The sequence below is a fragment of the Pristiophorus japonicus genome, chromosome 11 (genome assembly GCF_044704955.1).
Source record: "Pristiophorus japonicus isolate sPriJap1 chromosome 11, sPriJap1.hap1, whole genome shotgun sequence".
NCBI lineage: Eukaryota > Metazoa > Chordata > Chondrichthyes > Pristiophoridae > Pristiophorus > Pristiophorus japonicus.
In genome coordinates, this window is record NC_091987.1 from 142,534,265 (window position 1) to 142,549,479 (window position 15,215).

Genomic DNA, 15,215 nt, shown 5'->3' on the forward strand with positions numbered 1-15,215 from the left:
TGTACACCTACTCTAACTGTGGGCCTAATACTGTGCACCTACTCTTACTGTGGGCCATAATACTGTACACCTACTCTAACTATGGGCCTAATACTTTACAACTACTGTAACTGTGGACCTAATACTGTACACCTACTCTAACTGTGGGCCTAATACTGTGCACCTACTCTTACTGTGGGCCATAATGCTGTAAACCTACTCTAACTGTGCGCCTAATACTGTACACCTACTCTAACTGTGGGCCTAATACTGTACACCTCCTCCAACTGTGTGTCTAATACTGAACATGTACTCTAACTGTAGGCCTAATACTGTGCAGCTACTCTAACTGTGTGCCGAACACTGTGCACCTCCTCCAACTGTGTGTCTAATACTGTACACCTACTCCAACTGTAGGCCTAATACTGTACACCTACTCTAACTGCAGACCTAATACTGTACACATACTCTAACTATGGGTGTAAAAGTGTACACCTACTCTAATACAATACACTTTGTCGAACTATGGGGCTTGTACTGTACACCTCCTTGAACTGTGGTTGAAATACTGTGCACCAGCTCTGACTGTGGGCCATATACTGTACACATACACTAACTGTGGTCTGAATAATATAAACCTACTCTAACTATGGGCCTAATACTGTACACCTACTCTGACTGTGGGTCTAATACTGTATGTCTACAAGAACTGTGGGCCCTATACTGTAAACCTACTCTAACTGTGGGCCTAATAATGTACACCTACTCTGACTGTGGGCCATATACTCTCCACCTACGCTAACTGTGGACTGAATACTATTAACCTACTCTAACTGTGGGCCCAATACGGTAAACCTACTCTAACTGTGGGCCTAATACTGCACATCTACACTAACTGTGGGCTCTACACTGTAGACCGACTCTAACTGTGCGTCTAATCCTGTACATCTACTCCAACTGTGGTTGTAATACTGTACACCTAGTCTAACGGTGGGCATAATACTGTACAACTACTCTACCTGTGGGCCTAATACTGTACACTACTCTTACTGTGTGCCGTATACTGTACACCGACTCCAACTGTGGGCCAAATATTGTACAACTACTCTAACTGTGGGTCTAATCCTGTACATCTACTCGAAATGTGGGTCTCATACTCTGCACCTACTCTAACTGTGGGCCTAATACTGAACACCTACTCTAACTGTGGGCCTAATACTGTAAACCTACTCTAACTGTGTGCCCTATAATGTACACCTACTCTAACTGTGGGTCGAATCCTGTACACCTACTCTAACTGTGGGTATGATGCTGTACACCTACTGTAACTGTGGGCCTAATACTGTACACCTACTCCAAATGTGGGCCTAATACTGTACACCTACTCTAACTATGGGCCTAATACTGTACACCTGCTCTAACTGTGGGCCCTATACTGTACACCTATTCTTACTGTGGGCCTAACACTGTACAACTCCTCCAACTGTGTGTCTAATACTGTACATGTAGTCGAACTGTAGGCCTAATACTGTGCAGCTACTCTAACTGTGTGCCGAACACTGTGCACCTCCTCGAACTGTGTGTCTAATACTGTACACCTACTCCAACTGTAGGCCTAATACTGTACACCTACTCTAACTGCAGACCTAACACTGTACACATACTCTAACTGTGGGTGTAATAGTGTACACCTACTCTAATACTATACACTTTCTCGAACTATGGGGCTTATACTGTACACCTCCTTGAACTGTGGTTGTAATACTGTGCACCTACTCTGACTGTGGGCCATATACTGTACACCTACACTAACTGTGGGCCTAATACTGCACACCTCCTCCAACTGTTGCACACCTACTCTAACTGTAGGCCTTATACTGTACACCTACTCTAACTGCTAGACTAACACTGTACACCTACTCTAACTGTGGTTGTAATAGTGTACACCCGCTCTAACTGTGGGCCTAAAACTATACATCTATTCTAACTGTGGGCCTAATACTGTACACCTACTCTAACTGTGGGCCTAATACTGCAGACCTACTCTAACTGTGGGCCTCATGCTGTACACCAACTCTTAACTGTGGGCCTAATACTGCACACCTACTCAAACTGTGGGCCCTAATACTTACACCTACTCTAACTGTGAGCCCTATACTGTAAACCTACTCTAACTGTGCGCCTAATACTGTACACCTACTCTAACTGAGGGCACTAATATTGTACACCTACTCTAACTGTGGGTGTAAGACTGTACAGCTACTCTAACTGTGAGCCCTATACAGTACACCTACTCTAACTATGGGCCTAATACTGTACACCTACTCTGACTGTGGGTCTAATACTATACATTTACTCTAACTTGTGAGTGTATTACTGTACACCTACTTGAACTGTGGGCCCTGTTCTGTACACAAACTCAAACTGTGTGCCTAATACTGCACACCTACTCTAACTCTGGGCCCATGCTCTACACCTACTCTAACTGTGGGCCTAATACTGTACACCTAATCTAACTGTGGTCTGAATACTATAAACCTACTCTAACTGTGGGCCTAATACTGTACACCTAATCTAACTGTTGGCCTAATACTGTCCACCTACACAAACTGAGGGCCTGATGCTGCACACCTCCTCGAACTGTGGGGCCGAATAATGTACTCCTTCTCTAACTGTGGGCCCTATAATGTACACCTACTCTAACTGTGTGTCTATTACTTTCACCTACTCTAACTGTAGGCCTAATACGGTGCACCTACTCTAACTGTGGGCCTTATACTGTACATCTATTCGAACTATGGGCCTAATACTGTACACCTACTCTAACTATGGGCCTAATACTTTACAACTACTGTAACTGTGGACATAATACTGTACACCTACTCTAATTGTGGGCCTAATACTGTACACCTACTCTAACTGTGGGCCTAATACTGTGCACCTACTCTTACTGTGGGCCATAATACTGTACACCTACTCTAACTATGGGCCTAATACTTTACAACTACTGTAACTGTGGACCTAATACTGTACACCTACTCTAACTGTGGGCCTAATACTGTGCACCTACTCTTACTGTGGGCCATAATGCTGTAAACCTACTCTAACTGTGCGCCTAATACTGTACACCTACTCTAACTGTGGGCCTAATACTGTACACCTCCTCCAACTGTGTGTCTAATACTGAACATGTACTCTAACTGTAGGCCTAATACTGTGCAGCTACTCTAACTGTGTGCCGAACACTGTGCACCTCCTCCAACTGTGTGTCTAATACTGTACACCTACTCCAACTGTAGGCCTAATACTGTACACCTACTCTAACTGCAGACCTAATACTGTACACATACTCTAACTATGGGTGTAAAAGTGTACACCTACTCTAATACAATACACTTTGTCGAACTATGGGGCTTGTACTGTACACCTCCTTGAACTGTGGTTGAAATACTGTGCACCAGCTCTGACTGTGGGCCATATACTGTACACATACACTAACTGTGGTCTGAATAATATAAACCTACTCTAACTATGGGCCTAATACTGTACACCTACTCTGACTGTGGGTCTAATACTGTATGTCTACAAGAACTGTGGGCCCTATACTGTAAACCTACTCTAACTGTGGGCCTAATAATGTACACCTACTCTGACTGTGGGCCATATACTCTCCACCTACGCTAACTGTGGACTGAATACTATTAACCTACTCTAACTGTGGGCCCAATACGGTAAACCTACTCTAACTGTGGGCCTAATACTGCACATCTACACTAACTGTGGGCTCTACACTGTAGACCGACTCTAACTGTGCGTCTAATCCTGTACATCTACTCCAACTGTGGTTGTAATACTGTACACCTAGTCTAACGGTGGGCATAATACTGTACAACTACTCTACCTGTGGGCCTAATACTGTACACTACTCTTACTGTGTGCCGTATACTGTACACCGACTCCAACTGTGGGCCAAATATTGTACAACTACTCTAACTGTGGGTCTAATCCTGTACATCTACTCGAAATGTGGGTCTCATACTCTGCACCTACTCTAACTGTGGGCCTAATACTGAACACCTACTCTAACTGTGGGCCTAATACTGTAAACCTACTCTAACTGTGTGCCCTATAATGTACACCTACTCTAACTGTGGGTCGAATCCTGTACACCTACTCTAACTGTGGGTATGATGCTGTACACCTACTGTAACTGTGGGCCTAATACTGTACACCTACTCCAAATGTGGGCCTAATACTGTACACCTACTCTAACTATGGGCCTAATACTGTACACCTGCTCTAACTGTGGGCCCTATACTGTACACCTATTCTTACTGTGGGCCTAACACTGTACAACTCCTCCAACTGTGTGTCTAATACTGTACATGTAGTCGAACTGTAGGCCTAATACTGTGCAGCTACTCTAACTGTGTGCCGAACACTGTGCACCTCCTCGAACTGTGTGTCTAATACTGTACACCTACTCCAACTGTAGGCCTAATACTGTACACCTACTCTAACTGCAGACCTAACACTGTACACATACTCTAACTGTGGGTGTAATAGTGTACACCTACTCTAATACTATACACTTTCTCGAACTATGGGGCTTATACTGTACACCTCCTTGAACTGTGGTTGTAATACTGTGCACCTACTCTGACTGTGGGCCATATACTGTACACCTACACTAACTGTGGGCCTAATACTGCACACCTCCTCCAACTGTTGCACACCTACTCTAACTGTAGGCCTTATACTGTACACCTACTCTAACTGCTAGACTAACACTGTACACCTACTCTAACTGTGGTTGTAATAGTGTACACCCGCTCTAACTGTGGGCCTAAAACTATACATCTATTCTAACTGTGGGCCTAATACTGTACACCTACTCTAACTGTGGGCCTAATACTGCAGACCTACTCTAACTGTGGGCCTCATGCTGTACACCAACTCTTAACTGTGGGCCTAATACTGCACACCTACTCAAACTGTGGGCCCTAATACTTACACCTACTCTAACTGTGAGCCCTATACTGTAAACCTACTCTAACTGTGCGCCTAATACTGTACACCTACTCTAACTGAGGGCACTAATATTGTACACCTACTCTAACTGTGGGTGTAAGACTGTACAGCTACTCTAACTGTGAGCCCTATACAGTACACCTACTCTAACTTTGGGCCTAATACTGTACAGCTACTCTAACTGTGGGCCTAATACTGTACACCTACTCTAACTGTGGGCCTCATATTGTATAACTGCTCAAACTGTGGGCCTAATACTGTACACCTACTCTAACTGTGGACCTACGACTGTACACCTACTCTAACTGTGAGCATAATAATGTTCATCTACTCTAATTGTGGGCCCTTTACTGTACACCTTCTCTAACTGTGGGCCAAATACGTTACACCTAATCTCATTGTGGGCCTAATACTCTACACCAACTCTAACTGTGGGCCTAATACTGTACACCTCCTCTAACCGTGGGCCTAATACTATACACCTACTCTAACTGTGGGCCTTGTACTGTACTACTGTAACTGTGGGTGTAATACTGTACACCTAGTCTAACGGTGGGCATAATACTGTACAACTACTCTAACTGTGGGCCTAATACTGTACACCTACTTTAAATGTGGGCCCTAATAATGTACACCTACTCTACCTGTGGGCCTAATACTGTACACTACTCTTACTGTGTGCCCTATACTGTACACCGACTCTAACTGTGGGCCAAATATTGTACAACTACTCTAACTGTGGGTCTAATCCTGTACATCTACTCGAAATGTGGGTCTCATACTCTGTGCCTACTCTAACTGTGGGCCTAATACTGTGCACCTACGCTAACAATTGGCCTAATACTGTGCAGCTACTCTAACTGTGTGCCGAACACTGTGCACCTCCTCCAACTGTGTGTCTAATACTGTACACCTACTCCAACTGTAGGCCTAATACTGTACACCTACTCTTACTGCAGACCTAACACTGTAACCTACTCTAACTGTGGGCCTAATAATGTACACCTACTCTGACTGTGGGCCATATACTCTACACCTACGCTAACTGTGGTCTGAATACTATTAACCGACTCTAACTGTGGGCCCAATACTGTAAACCTACTCTAACTGTGCGCCTAATACTGTACATCTACACTAACTGTGGGCCTAATACTGAACACCTACTCTAACTGTGGGCCCTATACTGTAGACCGACTCGACCTGTGGGTCTAATCCTGTACATCTACTCCAACTGTGGGTCTAATACGCTGCACCTACTCTAACTGTGGGCCTAATACTGTAAACGTACTCTAACTGTGGGCCTCATATTGTATAACTGCTCGAACTGTGGGCCTAATACTGTACACCTACTCTAACTGTGGACCTACGACTGTACACCTACTCTAACTGTGAGCATAATAATGTTCATCTACTCTAATTGTGGGCCCTTTACTGTACACCGACTCTAACTGTGCGTCTAATCCTGTACATCTACTCGAACCGTGGGCCCTGTACTGTAGACCTACTCTAATTATAGTCCTAATACTTTACACCTACTCGAACTGTGGGCCGAATATTGTTCACATCACTCGAACTGTGGGCCATAATACTGTACACCTACTGTAACTGTGGGTGTAATAATGTACACCTACTGTAACTGTGGACATAATACTGTACACCTACTCTAATTGTGGGCCTAATACAATACACCTACTCTAACTGTGGGCCTAATACTGAGCACCTACTCTAACTGTGCGCCATAATACTGTACACCGACTCTAACTGTGGTTGTAATAGTGTAACCCGCTCTAACTGTGGACTCAATACTATTCACCTATTCTAACTGTTGGCCTTGTACTGTACACCTCCTCTATCTGTGGGTGTAATACTGTACACCTACTCTTACTGTGGTCCGAATACTATACACCTACTCTAACTGTGGGACCAATACTGTACATCTACACTAACTGTGGGCACAATATTGTAAACCTACTCTAACTGTGGGCCTAATACTGTACACCTAGTCTGACTGTGGGTCTAATACTGTACATCTACTCTTACTGTGGCCCTATACTGAACACCTACTCTAACTGTGGGCCTAATACTGTACACCTACTCGAAATGTGGGCCATAATACTGTACACGTACTCTACTGTGGGCCTAAAACTGTACACCTACTCTAATTGTGGGCCGAATACTGCACACCTGCTCTAACTATTAGCCTAACACTGTACACCTCCCACAACTGTGTGTCTAATACTGTACACGTACTCTAACTATAGGCCTAATACTGTGCAGCTGCTCTAACTGTGTGCCGAACACTGTACACCTCCTCCAACTTTGTGTCTAATGTTGCACACGTACTCTAACTGTAGGCCTTATAATGTACACCTACGCTAACTGTGGTTGTAATAGTGTACACCCGCTCTAACTATGGGCCTAAAACCATACACCTATTCTAACTGTGGGCCTAATACTGTACACCTACTCTAACTGTGGGCCCTATACTGCAGACCTACTCTAACTGTGGACCTCATGCTGTGCACCAACTCTTAACTGTGGGCCTAATACTGCACACCTACTCGAACTGTGGGCCCTAATACTTACACCTACTCTAACTGTGAGCCCTATACTGTACACCTACTCTAACTGTGCACCTAATACTGTACACCTACTCTAACTGAGGGCTCTAATATTGTACACCTACTCGAACTGTGGGTGTAAGACAGTACAGCTACTCTAACTGTGAGCCCTATACAGTACACCTACTCTAACTTTGGGCCTAATACTATACAGCTACTCTAACTGTGGGCCTAATATTGTACACCTACTCTAACTGTGGGCCTAATACTGTACAACTGCTGTAACTGTGGGCCTAATACTGTACACCTACTCTAACTGTGGGCCCGATACTGTACACATACTCTAACTGTGGACCTACTACTGTACACCTACTCTAACTGTGAGCATAATAATGTTCACCTACTCTAATTGTGGGCCCTTTACTGTCAACCTATTCTAACTGTGGGCCAAATACATTACACCTAATCTCATTGTGGGCCTAATACTGTACACCTCCTCGAACTGTCGGCCTAATACTCTACATCAACTCTAACTGTGGGCCTAATACTATACACCTACTCTAACTGTGGGCCTTGTACTGTACACCTACTCTAACTGTGGGTGTAATACTGTACACCTAGTCTAACGGTGGGCATAATACTGTACAACTACTCTAACTGTGGGCCAAATACTGTACACCTACTTTAAATGTGGGCCCTAATAATGTACACCTACTCTACCTGTGGGCCTAATACTGTACACTACTCTTACTGTGTGCCCTATACTGTACACCGACTCTAACTGTGGGCCAAATATTGTACAACTACTCTAACTGTGGGTCTAATCCTGTACATCTACTCGAAATGTGGGTCTCATACTCTGCACCTACTCTAACTGTGGGCCTAATACTGTAACCCTACTCTAACTGTGTGCCCTATAATGTACACCTACTCTAACTGTGGGCCTAATACTGTACACCGACTCTCACTGTGGGCCGAATCCTGTACACCTACTCTAACTGTGGGTATGATACTGTACACCTACTGTAACTGTGGGCCTAATACTGTACACCTACTCCAAATGTGGGCCTAATACTGTACACCTACTCTAACTGTGGGCCTAATACTGTACACCTAGTCTGACTGTGGGTCTAATACTGTACATCTACTCTTACTGTGGCCCTATACTGAACACCTACTCTAACTGTGGGCCTAATACTGTACACCTACTCGAAATGTGGGCCATAATACTGTACACGTACTCTAACTGTGGGCCTAATACTGTACACCTACTCTAATTGTGGGCCGAATACTGCACACCTGCTCTAACTATTAGCCTAACACTGTACACCTCCTACAACTGTGTGTCTAATACTGTACACGTACTCTAACTATAGGCCTAATACTGTGCAGCTGCTCTAACTGTGTGCCGAACACTGTACACCTCCTCCAACTGTGTGTCTAATGTTGCACACCTACTCTAACCGTAGGCCTTATACTGTACACCTACTCTAACTGCGGGCCTAATACTGTACACCTACTCTAACTGTGGGCCCTATACTGCAGACCTACTCTAACTGTGGGCCTCATGCTGTACACCAACTCTTAACTGTGGGCCTAATACTGCACACCTACTTTAAATGTGGGCCCTAATAATGTACACCTACTCTACCTGTGGGCCTAATAATGTACACTACTCTTACTGTGTGCCCTATACTGTACACCGACTCTAACTGTGGGCCAAATATTGTACAACTACTCTAACTGTGGATCTAATCCTGTACATCTACTCGAAATGTGGGTCTCATACTCTGCACCTACTCTAACTGTGGGCCTAATACTGTACACCTACTCTAACTGTGGGCCTAATACTGTAAACCTACTCTAACTGTGGGCCCTATACTGTAGACCGACTCTACCTGTGGGTCTAATCCTGTACATCTACTCCAACTGTGGGTCTAATACGCTGCACCTACTGTAACTGTGGGCCTAATACTGTAAACCTACTCTAACTGTGGGCCTATTACTGTAAACCTACTCTAACAGTGGGCCCTATACTGTAGACCTACTCTAACTGTGGGTGTAATCCTGTACATCTACTCGAACCGTGGGCCCTATACTGTAGACCTGCTCTAATTATAGGCCTAATACTTTACACCGACTCGAACTGTGGGCTGAATATTGTTCACATCACTCTAACTGTGGGCCTAATACTGTACAACTACTCGAACTGTGGGCCATAATACTGTACACCTACTGTAACTGTGGGTGTAATAATGTACACCTACTGTAACTGTGGACATAATACTGTACACCTACTCTAATTGTGGGCCTAACACTATACACCTGCTCTAACTGTGGGCCTAATACTGAGCACCTACTCGAACTGTGCGCCATAATACTGTACACCTACTCTAACTATGGTTGTAATAGTGTAAACCCGCTCTAACTGTGGGCCTAATACTATTTACCTATTCTAACTGTGGGCCTTGTACTGTACACCTCCTCTATCTGTGGGTGTAATACTGTACACCTACTCTTACTGTGGTCCGAATACTATAAATCTACTCTAACTGTGGGACCAATACTGTACATCTACACTAACTGTGGGCACAATATTGTAAACCTACTCTAACTGTGGGCCTAATACTGTACACCTAGTCTGACTGTGGGTCTAATACTGTACATCTACTCTTACTGTGGCCCTATACTGAACACCTACTCTAACTGTGGGCCTAATACTGTACAGCTGCTCGAAATGTGGGTCATAATACTGCACACCTGCTCTAACTATTAGCCTAACGCTGTACACCTCCTACAACTGTGTGTCTAATACTGTACACGTACTCTAACTGTAGGCCTTATACTGTACACCTACTCTAACTGTGGTTGTAATAGTGTACACCCGCTCTAACTGTGGGCCTAAAACTATACACCTATTCTAACTGTGGGCCTAATACTGTACACCTACTCGAAATGTGGGCCCTATACTGCAGACCTACTCTAACTGGGCCTCATGCTGTACACCAACTCTTAACTGTGGGCCTAATACTGCACACCTACTCGAACTGTTGGCCGTAATACTTACATCTACTCTAACTGTGAGCCCTATACTGTACACCTACTCTAACTGTACGCCTAATACTGCACACCTACTCTAACTGAGGGCACTAATATTGTACACCTACTCTAACTGTGGGTGTAAGACTGTACAGCGACTCTAACTGTGAGCCCTATACAGTACACCTACTCTAACTTTGGGCCTAATACTGTAAAACTACTCTAACTGTGGGCCTAATACTGTACACCTACTCTAACTGTGGGCCTCATACTGTACAACTGCTCTAACTGTGGGCGTAATACTGTACACCTACTCTAACTGTGGGCCCGATACTGTACACAGATTCTAACTGTGGACCTACTACTGTACACCTACTCTAACTGTGGGTGTAATACTGTACACCTATTCTAACGGTGGGCATAATACTGTACAACTACTCTAACTGTGGGTCTAATACTGTACACCTACTTTAAATGTGGGCCCTAATAATGTACACCTACTCTACCTGTGGGCCTAATACTGTACACTACTCTTACTGTGTGCCCTATACTGTACACCGACTCTAACTGTGGGCCAAATATTGTACAACTACTCTAACTGTGGGTCTAATCCTATACATCTACTCGAAATGTGGGTCTCATACTCTGCACCTACTCTAACTGTGGGCCTAATACTGTACACCTACTCTAACTGTGGGCCTAATACTGTAAACCTACTCTAACTGTGTGCCCTATAATGTACACCTACTCTAACTTTGGGCCGAATCCTGTACACCTACTCTAACTGTGGGTATGATACTGTACACCTACTGTAACTGTGGGCCTAATACTGTACACCTACTCCAAATGTGGGCCTAATACTGTACACCTACTCTAACCGTGGGACTAATACCGTACACCTACTCTAACTGTGGGCCCTATATTGTACATCTACTCTAACTGTGGGCCTAATACTGTACACCTACTCCAAATGTGGGCCTAATACAGTACACCTACTCTAACTGTGGGTCTAATACTGTACATCTACTCTAACTGTGGGCCCTATACTGTACACCTACTCTAACTGTTGTGCCTATACTCTGCACCTACTCTAACTGTGGGCCTAATACTGTACACCTACTCTAACTGTGGGCCATATCCTGTAGACCTACTCTAACTGTGGGCCTAATGCTGTACACCTACGCTAACTGTGGATCTAATACTGTACACCTACTCTAAATGTGGGTCTAATCCTATACATCTACGTGAATTGTGGCTCTAATACTCTGCACCTACTCAAACTGAGGGTCCTTACAGTGTACACCTACTCCAACTGTGGTCCTAATACTGTACACCTACTCTAAATGTGGGCCCTATACTGTACACCTACTCTAACTGTGGGTGTAATACTGGACACCTACTCTAACTGTGGGCCCAATACTGTACACCTACTCTAACTGTGGACCTAATATTGTACACCTACTCTAACTGTGGACCTAATATTGTACACCTACTCAAACTGAGGGTCCTTACAGTGTACACCTACTCTAACTGTGGGCCTAATACTGTACACCTACTCTAAATGTGGGCCCTATACTGTACACCTACTCTAACTGTGGGTGTAATACTGGACACCTACTCTAACTGTGGGCCCAATACTGTACACCTACTCTAACTGTGGACCTAATATTGTACACCTACTCTAACTGTGGGTGTAATACTGGACACCGACTCTAACTCTGGGCCCCATACTCTACACCTACTCTAACTGTGGGCCTAATACTGTACACCTACACTAACTGTGGGCCTAATAATGTACAGCTACTCAAACTGACGGCCTGATGCTGTACACCTCCTCTAATTCTGCGGCCGAATAATGTACTCCTTCTCTAACTGTGGGCCCTATAATGTACTCCTACTCTAACTGTGGGTCTATGACTGTAAACCTATTTTAACTTTAGGCCTAATACGGTGCACCTACTCTAACTGTGGGCCTTATACAGTATACTTACTCTAACTGTGGGCCTAATACTGTACACCTACTCTAACTGTGGGCCTAATACTGTGCAGCTACTCTAACTGGGTGCCGAACACTGTGCACCTCCTCCACTGCGTGTCTAATACTGTACACCTACTCTAACTGTAGGCCTAATACTGTACACCTAGTCTAACTGCGGGCCTAATACTGTACACCTACTCTAACTCTGGGCCGCATACTGTACACCTACTCTAAAACTGGGCCGCATACTGTGCACCTACTCTAACAGTGGGCCTAATACTGTACATCTAATTAAACTAAGGGCCTGATGCTGTACACCTCCTCTAACTGTGGGGCCTAATACTGGACTCCTTCTCTAACTGTGGGCCCTATAATATACACATACTCTAACTGTGGGTCTATTACTGTACATCTACTCTAACCGTAGTCCTAATACTGTGCACCTACTCTAACTGTGGGCCTTATATTGTACACCTAGTCCAACTGTGGGCCTAATACTGCACAGCTACTGTAACTGTGGGCATAATACTGTGCACCGACTCTAATTGTGGGCCATAATACTGTACACCTGCACTAACTATTAGCATAACACTGTACACCTCCTCCAACTGTGTGCCTAATACTGTACACATACTCTAACTGTGGTTGTAATTGTGTAAACCCGCTCTAACTGTGGGCCTAATACTATTCACCTATTCTAACTGTGGGCCTTGTACTGTACACCTCCTCTATCTGTGGGTGTAATACTGTACACCTACTCTTACTGTGGTCCGAATACTATAAACCTACTCTAACTGTGGGACCAATACTGTACATCTACACTAACTGTGGGCACAATATTGTAAACCTACTCTAACTGTGGGCCTAATACTGTACACCTAGTCTGACTGTGGGTCTAATCCTGTACATCTACTCTTACTGTGGCCCTATATTGAACACCTACTCTAACTGTGGGCCTAATACTGTACACCTACTCGAAATGTGGGTCATAATACTGCACACCTGCTCTAACTATTAGCCTAACGCTGTACACCTCCTACAACTGTGTGTCTAATACTGTACACGTACTCTAACTGTAGGCCTTATACTGTACACCTACTCTAACTGTGGTTGTAATAGTGCACACCCGCTCTAACTGTGGGCCTAAAACTATACACCTATTCTAACTGTGGGCCTAATACTGTACACCTACTCTAACTGTGGGCCCTGTACTGCAGACCTACTCTAACTTGGCCTCATGCTGTACACCAACTCTTAACTGTACGCCTAATACTGCACACCTACTCTAACTGAGGGCACTAATAGTGTACACCTACTCTAACTGTGGGTGTAAGACTGTACAGCGACTCTAACTGTGAGCCCTATACAGTACACCTACTCTAACTTTGGGCCTAATACTGTACAACTACTCTAACTGTGGGCCTAATAATACTGTACACCTACTCTAACTGTGGGCCTCATACTGTACAACTGCTCTAACTGTGGGCGTAATACTGTACACCTACTCTAACTGTGGGCCCGATACTGTACACAGATTCTAACTGTGGACCTACTATTGTACACCTACTCTAACTGTGGGTGTAATACTGTACACCTATTCTAACGGTGGGCATAATACTGTACAACTACTCTAACTGTGGGTCTAATACTGTACACCTACTTTAAATGTGGGCCCTAATAATGTACACCTACTCTACCTGTGGGCCTAATACTGTACACTAATCTTACTGTGTGCCCTATACTGTACACCGACTCTAACTGTGGGCCAAATATTGACAACTGCTCTAACTGTGGGCGTAATACTGTACACCTACTCTAACTGTGGGCCTAATACTGTACACAGATTCTAACTGTGGACCTACTATTGTACACCTACTCTAACTGTGGGTGTAATACTGTACACCTATTCTAACGGTGGGCATAATACTGTACAACTACTCTAACTGTGGGTCTAATACTGTACACCTACTTTAAATGTGGGCCCTAATAATGTACACCTACTCTACCTGTGGGCCTAATACTGTACACTACTCTTACTGTGTGCCCTATACTGTACACCGACTCTAACTGTGGGCCAAATATTGTACAACTACTCTAACTGTGGGTCTAATCCTGTACATCTACTCGAAATGTGGGTCTCATACTCTGCACCTACTCTAACTGTGGGCCTAATACTGTACACCTACTCTAACTGTGGGCCTAATACTGTAAACCTACTCTAACTGTGTGCCCTTATAATGTACACTTACTCTAACTGTGGGCCGAATCCTGTATACCTACTCTAACTGTGGGTATGATACTGTACACCTACTGTAACTGTGGGCCTAATACTGTATACCTACTCCAAATGTGGGCCTAATACTGTACACCTACTCTAACTGTGGGACTAATACCGTACACCTACTCTAACTGTGGGCCCTATATTGTACATCTACTCTATCTGTGGGCCTAATACTGTACACCTACTCCAAATGTGGGCCTAATACTGTACACCTACTCTAACTGTGGGTCTAATACTGTACATCTACTCTAACTGTGGGCCCTATACTGTACACCTACTCTAACCGTTGTGCCTATACTCTGCACCTACTCTAACTGTGGGCCTAATACTGTACACCTACTCTAAC